Below are 15,459 nucleotides of genomic sequence, written 5' to 3'. Positions count from 1 at the left end.
ATTTCAGTATTTATTTCTGCAATAACTTCCACGAAGATGACGATGCAACTAAGTCAAATGCTCATTGCTTGAGGATAGGGGTGCCGGTATGGCCGTTTGCTCAGTGGAATAACAGTTACAAATCCGCTACACCTGACCATTAACTTCGGTGTAACCGCAGCATTGGAATCACATAACATCCCGCAGGTAATTAAACCAACACAAACTGAGCGGAAGAAATGAGTTGATGTGGAAATCGTTTAAACTTTTTCTTATTGTTTATAGATTAAAATCCATAATTTCGAATCTATTGACATAACTTAAGCGCTCAGAGTTGGCAGTTGCCATACTGAAAAAATAAATCAAGTAATTCAGGGGTGGGTATATTTTGCTCGACGGGATATTACACCATACTGTAACATTAGACCTTGCTCCCACTACCTGTGTTGGAAGCACGGACTGGTAGAAGAAGAGAGACAGTGTCGGATGACGTTTATGCTGTACACTGGCGTTCAAAGATATCTGACCTTCAATTTTCTGATCGTGGAAGCGAACTTTCTTTCCACAGGATAAGTCAGAACCAAATACATAACAAATTGAAAAACTTTGAAATAGTTCCACTAGTTCTCAATAGGTGACCCTATTATTGGGGCTGGTAAAAAGTATTTGGGAAAATGTTAATGTAGATTAAGTACAAATTATTCTCATAATTGACAGTACCAGCGCAGCGGTTCCCCGCTAAATCTATTTTTTTTTTACAATCATTAGAGAAGAATTAAATTCTGAATTTTATTGTGCGGGTATATTACTATTGGCGATATTAACTTATCTTCGCCATCTATTTATAGAAATAATAACTAAAGATGCCACGCTTACATGAACAAACTATCGATCACTATCGATTAGTATGGGTCAGGTATCTTTGAACGCTAATGTAAGTGCGGGATTCACTGACTCTTTCAGTGAATATTCTTTCCTCAAGAGGAAATATCTACTGTATTTAAGTATCTGCCATGTGCCAAGTGCCCACAATTTCATACTTTTGGAGCTAAGATAATGACTATATTTGAATCAACATTTATGTGTGAAAAATTCTTTTCTCTTATGGTTATAAAAAATCTTTTGTCCGGACAAAAATAACTCACGGGAATTTGGACTCAGCCGTTCGTCTAGGAATACCATAATTAACTCCAATGGTTTCAATGATAGTAGAAAATATAATATAATTAATTGTTTATAGTCTAATATCTGAAGCCTGATTAGTGTAACATGTAGCCAATCGGCGATGTATGCAATGGAGGGGAAAGGAACTGGCCACACTACCCCATTATCTCCTGGCCTAGTTGCCTCATGAGTGATACCTTATTGGTGTCACTTATGAGGTTCACACCTGTTCAGACAGTTGACCAACAACAACAAGACCTATACATATAAAAATTAAGAGAACATTGTTGATATTTATTCATGAGTTTTATAAAGGGGTTATTTGATTATTTAATTTATTTTCATTCATTCATAGTGTTCTGCTTAAGGGCAGGCCTTTCACTGGAAAGCCAGCTTTCTCCAAGCTTTCCTATTGTCTGTCTTCTTCTATCATCTGATATCTTCTTCTCCCGTTCACCATTCCTTCAGTATGCAGATTCTTCTCAGCCAGCGACCCAGCCAATTTCTTTTTTTCTTCCTGATCAGTTTCATCATCATTTTTTCTTCTCCCACTCTTTCCAATAGAGCTGTAATTTATTAATAATTGATTAATTTGCTTCTCAATTCAGTAATATTACATAGGCACAATTATTTTTGGCGTAACATGAATTGAAGTTACGAGCACAAAAACAGTCTAACCCTCATCTTTTCAAAGAGAGAAAAAATTAGTTTTAAAAATGCTGTAAGTCCAGTGCAATAAACACAAGATATATGAAGGGATATAATTATTTAATCTCCTCAGTGCTTCCTGATGTTAGACCACTCATAAATAATTAGTATCCCTTGCAACTAAAAGACAGCAGCACTAATCTGAAAATTTTCCATTTTGAGGGATAGGCTGATTTTACGCACGTCTTCAATTTTAAATTCCATGCTCGAGTAACAGCACTCTGTTCAAATAACAGTGGCAGAGTTTAATCGAAAGACTAGCTTCTATTGTCACAATCTACCTGGGTAATGCATATAAAAACAGCATAATTATTTTATAATATATATTTAATTATAGACGACATTAAGATATATGGATCATATTCGGAAAAAAGAGGAAGGCAGAAATTTATAGACAATACAGTTTGAACTTTTCACTATGGTATTTAAGTGGGCGGGAGGAGATTTTAAGCATACTGGTAATTCCTTTTGTGTAATGAAATAGGTTCTATAAAACTGTTAACAACAATGGGGTATTCAACAGTAAACTCCCACATAATAAGAGTAAATTAAAGGGAATAAAATTTTTGTTGTTAAAATAACTTAAAATAGCAAATAAGACAGACTGACAGACAGACAGACAGAAATAAGATTTCAATTTTCTTTTAAAGCACAAAAAGAAAAAGGTAGAAATATATTCTAATTCTTAAAATTGGCAGAAAGATCTTAAATAGGCAAAATAAATATTGACCGTGTTACTCCTATAGGCCTATACTAGGAATTTTATTTCAATCTATATAATTTTGACATAGGTATGTTAATCCAATAGTAAAAGGCATTTTGTCAAACATCCGGACTCTAATCTGAAGTGAGATTTTGATTATCTTCTTTTTTAAATTACATTAAAATAAGTGAGTAGACCATTAGCTAAAGCAGCTATATCCAGAAATTAAGATAATTAGATTTTGGTAACGCTGCATTCATTTGTTTCTTGGTTACGAAATGAACATTTTAATCATCTGCAATTAACAGCGTCACACTGCAGCTGCGAAGAGACATTTGCCAATTTGAAATTTTCACTAACCTCGCGAGATTTACTAAGCGACTTTTTGCTAAAAAATTGTAAAACTAAGCTTTGTGGTCGCTTAGACATATCAAAGAACCCGGAACGATAGGGCCCTGGCGCTGCTGTTTTTGTGAATAAAATGAAAGTTATATCTGCATAATTCAGATTGCCCAGGGGCGTACGCAAGGGAAGTAGGTTACCGGGTTTGAACCCCCCCCCCCTTTGAGCTTTTTGAAAAAAATTACATATTTAGATTTGAGTATTTTTTTTATCCATAATCGTTTTCCGTCCTCTAATTTTTTACAGTCAGAGTAACAAAATCGATATCGACATAAGGCATAGTCGTCCTACCCCTCCTTCAATACAGTCACTGTCCTTAGTGCTGCGACACGTTCGAATTATAACAATGCTATCTTTATTATAGAGAGACCTACCGCCTAGTACCGACCTTGCCATAAAACGAAGTCGACACGATATGAAATTTGACTTGTGAAATATATTGAAAAGATTGTTTTGACAGTTCTGCAGTGTAGATGTTAAATATTGTGCATGTGTCGACTTTAAATTCATTTTAAGAGAGGTATTCTCCCGTTCATTAGTTTTAGTTCTGACTTTACGTGAAAAGTTGGTTTAACATTTTGTCCATTTGACAGTTCTGACGGTTAAAATGTGGAAATTCCAGGTTACTTCATACTTCTGTTAAGATAACTGCTATAAATGCATTATGCATTTACCGGAAATATAAATAGGGAATTTTGATACAGAAACAAAGAATAACGTAATATTCGATATTTATTTATCATATTTACACATTTTCTTCTTTTGTCTATAAATTGAACGTAACACAAAAGTTATACATTAAACATTAGAATAATATGTATGACCCAGAACACTGCATCGTCTCTCCAACATGTAGACATTTTCGCATAACAAATACAAATTATAACATTTTAAAGCGGTGACATGTGATGTGACAATTATAATATTTTCATATTTTTAGTAATCACTAATCATTTTATTCAAATTATTACGTATTCATTGTGATTACGTGTTTTCCTTTCATGAAATTTGATCATACAATTAAACCTCCATATACCGTTTTCTTGTCTAATCTCTTTACATTCATGTAACATTTTAATCATTAAGTAAATATAATTTATAAGAGTATAATGTGTTTAGTTTACGTACAAACGATTTTGATATGTAGAGGTTTAATTGTACTGATTCACAGATACAAAAAGAGTGCAGTATATTAGTCATATAGCTACTATAAACATCTGTAATAATAATTCCAGTATTCTAGGATGTGTATCGATCCTTTTCATAAACATTCGACGTTTCAAACAATGTGATGATAAATTGATTATCTATTCGAAAGTAAATTAAATGCAATATAATATTTTGTCAGTATAGTACACATAAGTAGTACATGTTATTTCAAAGTTAATATATAACGCTATATTCTTTACAAAAATAATTAATTATACAACTAATAATGCAAAATAGGTTATATACAGTATTCATCTGACTGAAGTGCCTGCCCCGCATCTATAATCTTTCAACTATTTTTCTTTTGACTTAATGGCACTTCATAGGTTACAAATAGTCGTACTTCTTGAAGTATTCAGAAAAAATCTTTATATGTGGGGCAGCACTAACTCAGGAAAAATAATATCTTATTGTATTTGCAGCATACAATTCTCTCTCACAACAAATACATTGTTGTTCCGAATGGTGTCAACTCTTGAGCAATATCCAAAATACAGCTTAAACTATAACATATACAACATACAGCTCTTTGTCTAAAGATCGATTACATTTTGACTGTGATGTAGTTAAAATCATATAAAGTGTTAAGTAAATTTGAAGATAATAATAATATAATACTCGGAGAAATGAATGTTCGTAGGCAACATTTTTACATATATTTTTCGGTATTGAGAACAATTTGCTATAACTTGTTTGAATTAAATATATAACAATGCCTATAACATGTTAATTGTTATACAGTTCTTCACCAATCATTCACTACCTCGAAAAAAGCTTTATTGTAACAATAAAGACGTGGAGGATATTGTTTTGTTATTATTTTTAAGTATTATTGTTCGCCTGTAGACATACTGACCATACTATCCTTGTATATACATAACATGTGTTTTAGATAATAATATTCTTAGCGATTCTCAAATTTATTTAAGCACATATAATGCTATAAATATTTAAACTCTCCTTTCATTAGCAGAAACTTCTGAGGTAACGACAGACTTCTTAAGAAATTACCTCTATTTAAAGTTGCACATACTTCAAAGAATACACTTGTTTTTAAAACCACTTAACGAAAGTGACTTATATTGTTCACTCGCTTATATACTGTGGACTACTAATGAGTTAATTATAGTCAAAAATCGGAAAATCGAAAAATATATAACACGTCTCTACGTATTTCATTATAGACTAATATATTTTACAAAATATATGAGTATTTTTTTTTTTTTTTGCATTTCACTTTATAGATATCGGTTTTATAAAAAATAGGAAGACAAATATATCATCGTTGTTCCTGCAATAACTCCTATGTGACATATTTATCGATTTTGAAATTTTTGCTCTATTAAATAACTTAAATAGTGGTGCAGCAAATAATAAAATCTCCTATATGTAATTATATTTCTTTCTTTCGAAAATTTAAGAATTCACAGTCTCCTATGTACTACTGCCATAGAATGAATAAATGTATTTTTCTTCCTACTGAACAATTTTATATTTTGCACATAGGAGTTATTGCAGGAACAACGACGATATGGTTCAAGAAAGTAAGTTTACCCATAGACAATATGCTGCTGTAGAACAATAATGTCAACTTGCGAATAAAAATATGTGAGTTGGAAGAACGGAATGTTAAACTATCAGCTTCGACTTCGTGCTCGGTCTAATGATTAGACATTTGAGTATTATTGACTAATTAATTTTAGTTATTATTCTTGCTAATAGTTCACATCATAAAAGTCCTTCCGTGTGCTTGATCTCGGCACTCACATTTTCATATTCAAAAGGACGGATTACGATATGTAACAGTTAAGCCGGAAGCATAATGCATCGGACGTTTTGTCTCGGACCGTTCGATGTGATGAGTGTTGAATGCAGTATGCTGCAACCTCATAATAATACGTGTAATCACAGTCATATCGGACGATCCGAGACAAAACCGTCTTGTCCGAGACAGAATGTCCGATGCAGTATGCTGCCGGCCATATCCCACCTGAGGTGTTCCATAAGATTCTCAGAGAATTGTTTAAATGTTCTTATACAATAGTCCACTTGTGATTGAAAATCTCTTCCTATTCAAGCCGTCGTTAGTCTTGGGTCTTTTTACAAATCCTTGACTGGAATTTGATTCCTATATTCCAAACGTAATATGTTTACCCCGTTTATTTAACACAGTATGTTTTCCTACTTTACCTTTTTATTATATAAAATATAAAGAATATATAGTGATGCTGGAAAAAATCGATTTCTCGATGGTCCTATACGCTCACCCATTATTCTGAGAAGATGTTTTTTTATATACTGTCCTTTTTCATGCTTGTGTTCAGCGGTTTATTCTGAAGTATTGAAATAATTTAGTTCATGTCCAGTATCTGTGAGTCAACTCATTTTAGACTGAAGCAAATGAGCTACGTTTCTTGTTATTAAAAACATATTTTTAATTATACATTTTTATTACACACTTTTAACACTTTGTATCACTTAAGAAATTAGTTACAATAACAACTTTCAGGTGTTAAAATGAATCTAAATAGCATATTACCTTGTTGACTAGTTTCAACTTATTATTAGTCATCTTAAGAATTAGTGAGGTCTTTGCTTCTTCCACTTTCTTCAGTTGTTTTGATGGAGGTGCGTTTGTGTATGGTATTGTGGAATCAAATAGGGTGTGTTTTCTGAAATTTAGTTGTGTATTGAGAATGTGTTGTGGATGTGTTTTTGTGTGTCTGTAGCTTACATTTCGTACTGTTCTAGTGTGTTTAATTTCTGGATTTATGGTTGGATATATATGATTTGCATATCTGTTTCTATATTGCTATGCAGCTATGTATTCTGCATATGTGGAGGCATCGTGTGATTTGGTTACGTCTGTGACATGGAAATCTTACATATACAACCGAAAAACCAGAAATTAGAACAGTACGAAATATACAGGCACACAAAACACACCCACAGCACATCCTCAATTTATTTACTTGGTTATTTAACGACGCTCTATCAACTACGAGGTTATTTAGCGTCGATGGAATTGGTGATAGTGAGATGAGGCCGAGGATTCGCCATAGATTACCTGACATTTGTCTTACGATTGGGAAAAACCTTGGAAAAAACCCAACCAGGTAATCAACCCAAGCGGGAATCGAACCCGCGCTCGAGCGCAACTCCGGATCGGCAGGCAAACGCCTTAGCCGACAGAGCTATGCCGATGGCCACATTCTCAATACACAACTAAATTTCAGAACACACACTCTATTTGACTCCACACTATCACACACAAACGCACCACCCCCAGCAAAACAACAGAAGAAACCGGAAAAAAAAGGAACTTACTAGTTCTGAAAATGACTGATACGAAGTCGAAACTAATCAACTAGGTAATTTACTACTTACTGTAGTTTGCATAATAACACATGAAAGTTGTTATTATAACTAAAGTCGTTTTAATAACACAAAATAATGATGTACAGTAGGCCTACTAGGAATCGACTTTTATAATTTTTGTTTTCTTTTTTTTCCTCCCCTCCTTCACTCCCTCCCCTTTGGTGATCTAAACATTTAAGAATTTCACACTGCTTTATCTGTTCAGTTTGAGGAATACTAGTGTGGAATTACTGAAGAATTTTAGCGGAATTAGTATCCCCAGAAAGTATGACCTAAACCTGCATTTTTGCCTTAAACTCTACTTAGCCAATAAAAGATTCAAAACCACCATTTTCTGCATGACATTTTGATGGTCGACACTTCAATTATATCATACATGCATTATTAGGAAAATAATTAATTTACTACATGTTGAAAGAAGTTGGTCTAAATTTTACATTATAGGAAACACTATGATGATGTAGTATTTTAGATATTCTATCCTCCTTTACATTTGATATCCATTAGTGAGTAGTTATATCGAATTATTTTTCAAGGTGATTATATAACTGAAATTGACATCTTTTATGGTTAATAGAAGATCAAAAAGATTTGTAATGTTTTATGGTGAGCAACCAATGGGTAATTGTTTTTAGGATTCGTTGCGAAATTTTATTCATGAACAATGTATCAAAAGGAAGATGGAAGTTTCATGACCTGCAGTGGACTTTCATTTCTCGATGTAATGAATCATTTAACGATTTCGCCACAGTTCCATCTCCACGACTCGTCTTTGTTGGCAAATTCAGACGATTCGTGTTGTATTTGCTCTCTAGAATAGTTATCACTTACTGTCTTACTCGTACTAAACTTTCTTTCAGTGCCCAAGGCAACCACGTTCTGTAGAACTGTGACTCCACCCAATATCAATTCGATTTTTCACGAACGCAGAATTAGGTTACAATGTTTGTTGTATCTACCAGTAAAATAAACCAGTTTTTTTTTAACTGTAAGATTTAAATTGTACTGTCTATCGTTAATTTCAACACTTGCTACAGCACACACTTTAATACATTCTGAAAAAATTAAACAGTTTGTATTTTCATTCCTTATATGATGAATAGATTTGGGAACAAATTTAACTTATTTATAATCGTACAAACTCCATTAATAGTATATTAGCAACTCAATGTATTTAAACTCGTAAGAAACAGATATAACATAATAATTGCGTATAGTTGAAAATTGTTCTGCATATTTTGTCAGAGTCTATTTTACATCAAAACTTCTATAGAAAACTGCACTTAATAAACTATTTAATCCTTTCTTTAACCATGTTAACATCTAATTTTACTTTTATCAATAAAAAGTTTTCTGATAAATGCATCCCGCTATTTCTTTGGATATATATGATTACACAAAAATCATCAACACTTTGTTTAAAGTCCTCGAAGAAGTTAGATTACAGAATAAATTTACAGTTTTGTTCATAAAAGAATGGAGCTTATTCAACAATAGACCAATTCCAAAACATTCAGGTATGATTCAATATTTTTATTCTCCGAAATGATAACAAACAATATATAATATATTCATTTGTCATAGGAACAATAGTCTAACAAATGAAACAGACGTTTCTGTGGAAATAAAATATTTCCTGTTCTTTAGACAAAAGAATAACTCATAACAGAATAAAGTGTTTTATTGTGTACTATATTCTAAATTTTGGAATGAAATAATTAGTAATATTAATGAAAAATATGATTATTAAAACTATCTTACTTCAAACTAATTTTAACATCGAAACTTATCCTTCATCTTTCTTTTATTATATTAGTTGCTTTGTATGTAACTCAAATTGAAGATCTGAATTGACAAACATCCTAAGTCCATCGAAGTAAAGTTTTCAGGAGAGTATAAAACTATACAGGGTTGTCATGTAAGGGTACTGAAATACATATTTGTAGGATTAAAAGCACAGGCTTAGAGTCGGATTTGGGGTATTCTTCTTACAGGATGTTACCTATGCAATACACAACATATTTCACGAAAGAAAGTCAAATTCGGTAATTAATGGACTTGGGATGTTTGTCAATTCAGGTCTTCAATTGTCATTGGAACTGCATAGGTGTAATTTATTTTTTAGATTCTAGATCTCGACTCTTCGCATAAATTTGCATCCACATCAATCTCATATTAATATAACTCTATGATAAATAACTACAAAATTTGAATAAACGAAAACTACTATTGATTTTATATAATTTTACAGAAATTCCTTCAAAATAATTATTAACTCTCTACTTAATAATACAACTAGCACAGAAGTAGAGACATCGTAAGTGGAAAGTATTATCTTCTACACTAACTCTTAGGCCGGCAGCATACTGCATCCGACATTCTGTCAGGACGGTTTTGTATTGGACCGTTCGATGTGACGGAAATTACACGCATTCTTATGAGGCTGTAGCATACTGCATCGAACGAATGTAGCCTCATAAGTATGCATGTAAGTTCTGTCACATGAACGGTCCGATACAAAACCGTCCTGTCCGAGACAATGTCCGAAGCAGTATGTTTCCTGCCTTAGTGGTAGTACTTTATGATCTCTTTTGTCAATTTGATGAAGGATGTATGAGTGTTTTAACTATTAAAGTAATAAGGGAAATGCATTTACCTTCTCTAAAACTCGAACACACAGACTTTCATCTTAAGTGCAGTTTCCGTGTAAGGCAGTCACGGCTCATTTTTTTATGAAAGGAAGAGATTATAATCTTAAGTATTGAACTAGATATTGTTTATTTTTTAAGGAAGTAATAATTATTCTTAAAATATTTGGAAGTGCTTGGCGAGATGAAAGTAGAGGAAACCCTGCTTGTAGTGTATATTAGCCCTGATCACATATAATAGATTGATCAGCCTAATGCACTTTCAAGGCAACTTTTATAAATTTCACTATGTTGCCATCTAGCGACTGAAAGAAAGTCACGTTATACCCCTGCATGGAATAATAGCTTGCAGCAGTACTTCCATGTAGCTGTCGTTACCAAAAAATTCATTTTCGACAATGGAAATCCTCTTTTATAAGTTGCTATTTCATAACAAGGGAATGGCCAATCTGATATATACGTGATCAGGGATATTAGGCTTGTAGATATTCTTTAAGGTGATAGACCCATCATTCTTCGCATCTTGCTTAGCGTTGGCAACACAATCAAAGTAATAAAATTATTCTTTTTGTTATATTATGTTCCATAGCTGATCATATGGAAATAGTATAGTAAAGCACTAATTTCTTTTTCACTGTTGCACCATTCATGACGGGGAATATGAAGATGTCGAAGTATTCACTGATGACAATCCACTCGTACTAAATTTTCTCTAGCATGAAATTTGTTTTTCATTTTAATTTGGAAGTCTCACAGATGTATTCACATCTACTGTTCATGAAATCAGATAAAGGTTATTCGCTGCTCTGTGAATGGCGCGACCTCACAAAAAACGTTCTTGATCATTGTCTTCAGCCGGAGTTATATGAAAGACTGTACTCCCACGGACTGTCTGTCCCCCAGCTCGCTCAGTGGAGGATGACCGGCTGGCGGTCACCGTTACTTTCTTGCTTGGCTCTCTTGAATGACTTGCCCAACCAGGCGGGCAGACAGTCAGACGCAGCCAACCTGGAATCAAACATGAAACAATCGGGTTACAAAAATTATTATTAGTTCACCACGAGGTCAACAGCCTAACAGTATGGGCGTCTTCGTCGAGGAAACAGTTGTGGGTTTACAGGGCGATACACTCAGGTGACTACTTTGCTCGGGATAATTTCTGGCCCCATTTTTGACTGCTTTACAGTTCTGTGGTAACTTCTTGGGTGCAATTAGTGTGATAGTTTGTGGGATGTGATAAATTGTATTGTCTGTAGTAGTACCACAAATTGTAGATGAACTATTACCAACACTTAAATGTTACCTAACTGTAGATTTTATTTATTTCTGCAAGTCATATAAAACAGTGACAAAGAGTTCAAGTATTCACATACCCTTGACATAAAATCTACAATTATTCACTAATCATCTTTAAAATTTTACTGAGTCATGTTGGTTGAATGCCAAGAGTTTTGTAAAAAAGATAATATATCCAAACATAATTGGGATATTACCAGCGCCAGGTATTTATGGAGATCGCGAAAATCACGACATAATAGATATACAATAGATTTTTACTAATCTTTACGAATTAAGTGATTCTGATTAATAATATGCGCATAAAATAATCGTGACAAATCGCGAAATAGAGTTCTAATAGCGAAATATGGACACATTCGCGAATTATTACTATTGCGTCGTTTCATATCGAATTTCATATTCTGAGTTTTTGCGGTTTTTTTCACTTTAATTTGTTAGATATCCAAGTAGGCTACAATACATGGTGTTCTAGGTGTTCTTATTACATTAATGAACCCAAAAGACAAAAAATTAAACATTTCACGAATAATTTGAAACCGTTAATTTGAGGGTTGCAAGTTTTTTTCGTTTTTAATGAATGTGTGTGTAATATAGCCTGAATCCAACAAAATTTGGCCATACCCCACCTTTACCAAAATCCAACGAACCTTTAATGTTGATTATTTGGGAAGTAATATTCATACTGACTTAATACTCCAATTCCAAAATAATTATATTTTCAAAAACTGCCATTAATATCCGCCAAGAGTACAAATCAATCTTCAAAAATCTCCACAAATGATAAAATTAATCTCCATAAATACCATAATATTACCAATATTATTGCAAGATTTACGCTTTTTCTTCAGAACCCTAATTTCTTACTGACATTGTAAGTTCACTTTCTTTGTTCCAAGATTTTCCTAAATGTGTAGAGAAAATAAAAACAAATTAATGAACATTTTATAAATAAAAAAAAAATAAATTAACTTGTATTAAGGTCATTCTCCAGAATAGGTAAATTTTTTATTGTCACAGCAACGTTTATCCGCAAATAATAACTGTAAGCATTAAGGGCGAAATTCATAGACATTCTTAGCGCGGGCTTTCGTGGATGATCAGCGAACTAACGTTTTTCGTATTCATAAACCAGTGTTAACGATATGAATCCTATGCAAGTAACCAGTCGATAGCCGGCGCTAGTTTAGCACGCTCGTAATGCGGGCTAGCGAAATGTCTATGCATAACACCCCAAGTATTTACACTAAAATTAAAATTAAAACTAGACAAACGTGTACATAATAAAATATACAGTTGAAATTGTAAATTGATTTTATTTCCTGCAATTAAATATTGTCAAAAAACGCGAAAAGTCACGTCAGTGAACTGTCACAACCTTCAAAGAGATTAATACAAAATGTTGTAAATCGAAATAGGAACTAAATTATAAATCAAAACTCTACTATTTGAGATGTAATTACATCAGGGTAAGTCTGAAAATGTAAACTAAGTAGATGATATCAAAACAATGAGTTTTACAACAAACGAAATACTTGTCATAAGAATTTTAGTCACGTCGGTGGACAAATGTATTACTTTTTTTTTTAAGTCATTGATAAATTTCTTTAATTGTTTTTTTTTAAATAAAAGAATTGAATAACTTAGGACAAAACTTGAGCTGTGTTTTAAACCAAGATCTGTAAAATGTTAGGTTCGATTAATGGATTTATGTACGGTTTCTTCTTGCATAAATTTTTCTCTTATTCATTGATTACAATATTTAGAAAATGAGGAAGATTGATAAAAGAAGAGAATGAAAATTTGAGTGCGAGAAGTGCTATTGTCACGTACATGGACACACAAAATATTTAAATAATTGGATTTAATGCTAAAATATCAAAATTTGATCCAGACGAATAATGCAATTTAATAAAGTTAATAAAGACTAAGGCAAAATCATACAAAAATCATTTTTATCCTAATTGTAAATTTTGGAAAACATTTACTTTAAAAATGCACCCTTTTTTGGAGAATGACCCAGTAATTAATTTTATCAAAGCTATAAACTTGCATGTTAGACTATTGTACCCTGTACTGAAATGCTCGTATTGTTCGTGTATAATATTTCCATTTAATTTAATTTAAGTAGTTGCCGTAAGACCATGTAGTCAGGCGGCTATAAATAAATCCACTAAATAATCTGTAATCGGTGCAACATTAGACTAAAATAATTTCGGCAGTCTGTTGAGCTCTATGTCACGAGTAGCTTTCACATGGTAAGTTACGAGTACAATTGCCACTGTTAGTAATTTCCATCGGAGACATTTAATTTCGTTCCTGTGTTATAACCTCGTTACAATAAATAATTTTATTCATATGATTCACCGATATTAATATTGCCATCGTTGTCGCTACAGTATTCTTATTCTTCTTATTGTCATTGTTTAGAAAACGGTGTTATTTTGTCTATTACGTCCTCATTCCAATGAAACCACAAAGCTCAGTGAATGAATGAATATTTTTAACTACGAATGGGTTTTCATCCGATGACAGTTACAGGTAACAAAAAGAAAAATAAATTTAATAACAAAAAAAAAAAAAACGCACAATCTAAATCCTTGTGTGTATAAATGTAATGTATACAGGGCTATCACGCTCTGTAGATATTAATAAATACGTACTTAAATCAGATGTACAACATTAGACATACATGCACAAGTATAATTTAGTACAGATAATCATTCGTCTCACTCCTTTTACTTTCACCTCACTCATTGCACAGACACTCTGCCATCTTTCACTGTCATAAGAAGACTTTTCACTGTCAGAACACTTTTCACTGTCACTTCAAAAACTTTTCATTGCTACTATAACAGTATAACTTCACTGCTACAGCACACTTCCCTGTGGCAGTAGTTAAAATCTAAGGGGATCGAACCCCGGACATCGTGATTTCAAGGTGCTCTATCTTCAAGCCTATGACGTTCGGTAGATCTTAATATATAGTTCTATACACATGAATCATATTTACAACATTATTCATACATACATACATATATTTTAGTATATATGATCATTTCCCTTCACTCATTTTACTCTCACCTCACTGCACTGACACTATAACACTTTTCACTGTCACTTTGAAAACTCTGTCACAGAACTGAATCATCTCGTTGACATATAAACCAGACATACGCCTATTCATGCAATTACTTTCGCCTTATTATCATATTTACTAAGAATTTAGGAGATAGAGAACGTTATGTACTTTCGCTTAAACTTCACCCTTCATTTGTCAACCCTAGACATAACTGTCGTTTAAAAACAATTTATTAGCATTTTAATACAACGGAGTTATCACTAAGTGCTTTGCACCATGTTGCCCACATGATCAGAGAGAGCTCAGTTATTGAAATATATTGTTGTTATTATTATTATTATTATTATTATTATTATTATTATTATTATTATTATTATTCCATTGCTATATCATTATTGCTATTAGAAAGTTATTTATTGGGGGTTTTAAAGAGCTGATATTATACGTAGGAGACTTTAATGATGGGTTAGAAGAGGAGAATTCAGTGATACTACACTTTATTTTATTCCTAGCAGTTACTACGGAATTGAGTTGATATAGGACATAGATCTTAATATAAAATCAGGGTGTAATTGGATTTAATGGGAACCTTTACATTTATATCTATATCGAATAATTTCAAGAGAAAAATTGTTCCGGGGTCAGTATCCAAGACTGCTTCACAGGAAGCTTTACCAGAAAGCTGGATTTGCATTATATTTATATCTTTTCATTTTCTTGTCTACAATCTGTTTTTTCAGTAGGTCTATTTACCTTCTATAACATCGAAACGAAACGAAGAAATTATGAAAGAACTTGAAATATAATCTTATTTACTAACTTACAAATGACTTTTAAAGAAACCGGAGGTTCATTGCCGCCCTAACATAAGCCCGCCCCTGTTCTGAGCA

At 32.7% G+C, this 15,459-nt stretch overlaps 1 protein-coding gene across 1 annotated transcript in view; it reads right to left on the bottom strand.

The window, feature by feature from the left end:
- Positions 1-3,670: 3,670 nt before the first annotated feature.
- Positions 3,671-15,459, bottom strand: part of LOC138698012 (uncharacterized) — a 328,549-nt gene continuing 316,760 nt past the window's right edge. Inside the window, exon 2 of the mRNA XM_069823692.1 lies at positions 3,671-11,199. The gene's annotated coding sequence lies outside the window, so the exon portion shown is untranslated. The remainder of the gene's footprint in view (positions 11,200-15,459) is intronic.

Source organism: Periplaneta americana, chromosome 1, assembly GCF_040183065.1.
Source record: "Periplaneta americana isolate PAMFEO1 chromosome 1, P.americana_PAMFEO1_priV1, whole genome shotgun sequence".
NCBI classification, from domain to species: domain Eukaryota; kingdom Metazoa; phylum Arthropoda; class Insecta; order Blattodea; family Blattidae; genus Periplaneta; species Periplaneta americana.
Note: the sequence above shows the minus strand (reverse complement) of the source record. Positions and strands in the feature narration are given on the sequence as shown.